Source organism: Notothenia coriiceps, unplaced genomic scaffold (assembly GCF_000735185.1).
Source record: "Notothenia coriiceps isolate Sejong01 unplaced genomic scaffold, NC01 NC01_scaffold00034936, whole genome shotgun sequence".
Classification (NCBI taxonomy): Eukaryota; Metazoa; Chordata; class Actinopteri; order Perciformes; family Nototheniidae; genus Notothenia; species Notothenia coriiceps.
The window spans coordinates 578333-583841 of NW_011367637.1; positions in this window are offsets into that span (position 1 = coordinate 578333).

Sequence of the window (5509 nt, forward strand, 5' to 3'; positions counted from 1 at the left end):
TGTGTGTGTGTGACTGTGTGTGTGTGACTGTGTGTGTGTGACTGTGTGTGTGTGTGTGTGTGTGTGTGTGTGTGTGCGTGTGTGTGTGTGTGTGTGTGTGAGTGTGTGCGTGCGTGCGTGCGTGCGTGCGTGCGTGCGTGCGTGCGTGCGTGCGTGCGTGCGTGCGTCTGCTGGGGCTCATACAGCAGCTGTGGTCGAGGCTATCTGTTGCTAGGAGCTGCGAGACAGCTGCATATGGCAGGGAAAGGCGAAGCCAGCGGGGGGGCAGCGAACAGGAGGGGGGCGGCGGGGACGTGATGGGGCCGGTCTGAGCTGCTGCTCAGTGGACATCATGTAGGAGCGGGCATCAACAAGAAGAGTGTGTGAGGAAAAGAGGATTTGTCTATCCACGACATTTACACAGTTTTATACATTTTTAGACTGTAAGTGTAAATAGGCTCATTGACATTGTTATCTCGTTGCACTGTCATCGCTACTACCTCTGCTTTTACTCATATTCATTCATTTATTTATGTCTATTTTTTACTGCAGTGAGAGTTGTACTTTACAAATAGATATATTCTATGATATGAAGCCTCTGTTGAATGAGGAAAGGACAATGCTTGATTGAGCTACAAGTAAACCAAGTATTGGAGAGGCCCTTTCATACTTTTTGGGTTCCCCCCTCTCCTGCAGTGTGTTTTATTGGTGTTAGTGCATGTAAATGGTCTGCAAAGGATAACATCCCTGTGTTCCCTGCAGATGGAGTTTCACATAAAGACCTTTTGAACATTAAAGCATGGAAACAGTAGAGACACTAAATCCAAATATGAGACGAATATGTCCTCTTTAAAATCACATTCAGTACCTCAACAGGTTAAGTGTTATTTTGTTTCCTATGCCACGGCCTCTCTTAAACAGCTGACCGAAACAATGCAGTCACAGATTGGTATTCTACAGATTGTAAAAGGGGGAACAAAGAAGCAGCGTACTCGAGTGTTCCCTCTTAAAGTGATGTTCTTGATTTGTCCGTGGCCTTTTGCACAGATGCGGCATAAATCACTGTCCATGGTGCTGAAGTCTGCCACTACACACAGCATCAGTTCAAAGAGCATGGAAGAGGGCTTTGCATTTGGTGAGATTTCCTATGATTTAGCTCCATGGAGGGCTGAGGTATTTGAGCTGAAAACAAGTATTCATTTACTTTATGTGGACGCTTTTTAGTGGAGATACAAAAGTGGTCTAGCTCCTTTGCAAGGGAAAGTAAAAAGAAAATGAATGTAGCAACCATTATTCAGAGTGCAAATCAGAACATAGAGTGCTAATTGGGTTGTTTTATACTCGACTGTCTGCATTAGATGGAGACTAAACCGGTAAGTATGGATCGAGTGCACAGGTGCCTTTTGTGGACAGCGGAGCAGCGTTTCCATACAGCTTTAGTCCCAGGTGCTCTCTGCAGCCTTGAGTATGTGTTTCTAATGTTTGTTCCAACTAAGGCTGAGCTCAGCTATGGCCTCTGCACATGACCAAAGTGTCAGCACTACTGAATAGACTTGCATATATTACTCATATTCATACATAAATCCCTAATCCTTCCTGAAAGACATACAGTGTTCACCACCCTTCTCCCCACACTTGTATTGTTGGCCTACTCCAACCTGATCTCCACCAAGTACCTTATTAACTACTTGAGACGGGTGTTCTGCTGGCGGTCGTACCTCTGGAGACCTGATTAGGCTAATAAAGCATATCCAAAGGCATGTACTGCACGTTGATTTGGGCAATTAAGAAGGTGACAAACCCTGGACGTATTCTCCACGCAGACACTCTCATGTTTTGATAATGAGGCGAGTCTCCAAACCAGACCTGAAAACTGATGAAAGAAGCCTGTTTTCACTACCTGCCACGAGCATTTAGGCGGAGGGGGGTTGTGTGACACTGACAGATGGATTAAGAGAGACGTTGCAGAGCTTCCTGTTGGCGCTGTCATTTTGTCAGAGATGAAGTGGGGTAAACAATCTGCCTGTGATTACATCCAGTGCGGATCTGGACATATCCTTCAGTCACCACCGTGTCCTGCGTGGGTTTCTGCCGTTACTGCGGTGCCAATAGCTATCTGACTGTAGGCAGTGTAGCAAATAAACACTCCTAATGTGGACCAGGAAGTAAATGAATACCGGAGGGCATTGCATCAGCTTATATAAAAAGGCCTGTCCATGGTTCAAAGCCTAGGTAGGGGGGATTTGCGGGGAAAGAATATTTGACTACATCATGGCTAAGCCTTAGGGGAGAGAAGCTAAGTCCTTCCCTCTCTAGCAGACCACCAAGGGAACTTATTACGGAAAGAATGCATATAAAGAACATTCAATGCCTCCGTTTTGCATTGGGTGTACTCACACGAGAAGCTGGTCTTTTTTCGCTTGCCTGCTAATTAGAAAACAAGCGCTTGATAAGAGTAACAAAAGGTATGTGTGCCTGGAAGATAAGTAACCTAGCTAGCGTGTATGCTAGTTGTGCAAAACGACTGATGTGGTTCAATGAAGGGTTTCACACAAAACTTAGACCCTCTTAACGCTGACTACTCTCCATAGTCCTGACCTGCTTCTCTCCATTGACGGCTGCTCCATCTCCCCGTCCACTGAAGTCCGCGACCTGGGAGTCATCCTGGACACCACCCTCTCTTTCCAGGCGCACATCAAATCTGTCACCAAATCCGACTCTGTGGCAGAAACTCTCGTACACGCCTTCATTACATCCCGTCTGGACTACTGCAATGGAGTCCTGTCCGGGGTTCCCAGAAAAACCCTGGACAGGCTCCAATACGTCCAGAACTCTGCCGCCAGGCTTCTCACCCGCACCAAGCCATGGCAACATGGCTGCCTACACTGGCTGCCGGTCAAGTCCAGATTCAGTACAAAACACTCCTCCTCACATACAAGTCCCTCCGTACCCTCGCCCCCCCAGTACTAATCGGACCTCCTCCATCCCTACACCGCTTCTCGGAGTCTGCGGTCCTCAGACACGGGCCTGCTCTCCATCCCCCACTCTCGCCTCCGAACGGTTGGTGACAGGGCGTTCAGTGTTGCGGCCCCCACCCTCTGGAATGCACTTCCTNCAATAATAACATTAATAATAACATTAATAACAATAATAACAATAATAACAATGGGACCTACAAATAAAGAACAGACATCACATCAAAGACATCAAAAATATTTAGCAATGCAGGACCAGAGTACATAGACTTATTCACATTCTGCTTCATATAGTCCCATCTTTCTTAATTTATACAATTTATTTAACTGAAAAATACATATACAATTCTTGAGATCCTTCTGTTGAGAATTCCACAATTTTACACCAACCACCAAAATACGCATTTGCTTCCTCTTTAGCCCCAAGCCTGTTTTTCAGGTTTCAGGCTCGAAAATGACATTCCCAGAACAAATGACCATATCTGCACACACTCATGTTAAAAAAAAAAAAGATGGCGTCTTCGCGCATTCAATGAAGCTACAGAGCCTAGGAATGGCCTGCTCTACTTTTTTTTAACGGAATTGCAGTTGTATTGCTTATAGATTATCAGAACATTTCAAAGGGGACACAGCCACATTGGATATTAACCTATGGATTAACTACATCATCGTTGTTATCAAAAAGGTGACAGATCAGTTAAATTAGTTTTTTCCCGTTATATGGATATAAAATATTCATAGTTTATTAAATATTAAGGGTCCTTAGACGTTGTTTCCTGCAAATGACGCGATTTCGGCCCCGGAACCGGGTCCGTGGGGCTTAAGAGGTGTACTCATCACCCCCACCCTCATCCACCTCCACTGGCTGCCGGTCGAGTCCCGGATTCAGTACAAAACACTCCTCCTCACGTACAAGTTCCTCCGTACCCTCGCCCCCCCAGTACTTATCGGACCTCCTCCATCCCTACACCCCTTCTCGGAGTCTGCGGTCCTCAGACACGGGCCTGCTCTCCATCCCCCGCTCTGAACGGTTGGTGAGAGGGCGTTCAGTGTTGCGGCCCCCACCCTCTGGAATGCACTTCCTCCCGAGATCCGTAATGCTGCCTCCCTGGACATCATCATTAAAAACACACCTGTTCACCCTGGCCTTCGGGCCCGAGCCCTTTCTTGGTCCCACGGCTTCCTTTATTTTTTGCTTGCCCTTTGATTATCTGTTTGTATTGTTTGTCCACCATGTACATCGACCTTGGGTCCTTTGAAAGGCGCTATATAAATATCATTTATTATTATTATTATTATTAAGAGACTTTCTGGTATTTCAGATACTCCTGAATCTCAATCTGAAACAAATAGTGTTTCTAAAAACCCAAAAGGAATCCCCTTCCTCTCTGCTGATGCTGTTCTTCATTCCCAAGAGAAGGAAAGTGATTTTAAAGGCGGCGTTAAAGACGTTGAGGCTTGCTGACAGTTGGAACCAATTAGTCCTCCGAACGCTCCCTGGGGAACGCCACCCAACACGTCACATTATCTGCTGAATTAAGTCTCAGTTAGTGTGGCACTGATCGTGGTGGAGGGGCTGGAGAAGAGCTGTCTGTGACATTATCATCAACTGTATCTTAAAGAAACAACATGGATGGAGGTGAGTCTGCAGCACTGTGGACTAGAGATGGAAGAAGTGCTCTTTAATTGAAGTGAAAGCAACTAACATACTTAGAAATAAGTGTTCCTGCATTTAAAATTGTAATCAATTAAAAGTACAAAAGTATCGGCATCAATATATACTTTAAGTACCAATAAATCAATACAAATAAATAATAATAAAAAATTGAATTACTTATTTGAAAGTGTAACAAATATTATTATGTTATTTAACTACCTAAAGAACAAAATAAATAGTATACATGGATAGAAACAATTATAATAATCCAAATAAAATGAATAATATTACAAAATAATGTAAAATAATAATAATTTTTTATATAAAAATGAAAAAAACATTTGATCACTAAATAAATAAACTACTAATTATGCAACATGGTCTATTTCAGAATCATATAAAAATACATCATAATTATAGTATATTAAAAGATTGCTCGAAGCCACTGCAGCATTAAGAGAACAAATAGTGGAGTTTGAAAAAGTGGATTAAGTTTGTCTAGTAGTTGATTGAATAGGAAAAAGAAACCAGTGACCTAGAGAGTAATCTATCTGCATATGGTACGGTGAAATAGGGGGAATGTCATGTCATTTCCTTTTGGTGAGCTCCAGTCCCTCAGAAATAAGTAAAAACCCTTCTTAACGAGCAGAGGATTACTCCCACAGATGTTGAAACTAATAATGTTTACTTCAGATGTTCCGCAGAAACAAACTAAAATGGTTTACAGCCGTCTCTATGAAGCCAGTGTCATCGTGACTCTCTCCTGTTTAGACCCTGTCTCTGGGGCCCCCCTGTGGCCTTATGAATCACCACACACACACACACACACACACACACACACACACACACACACACACACACACACACACACACACACACACACACACACACACACACA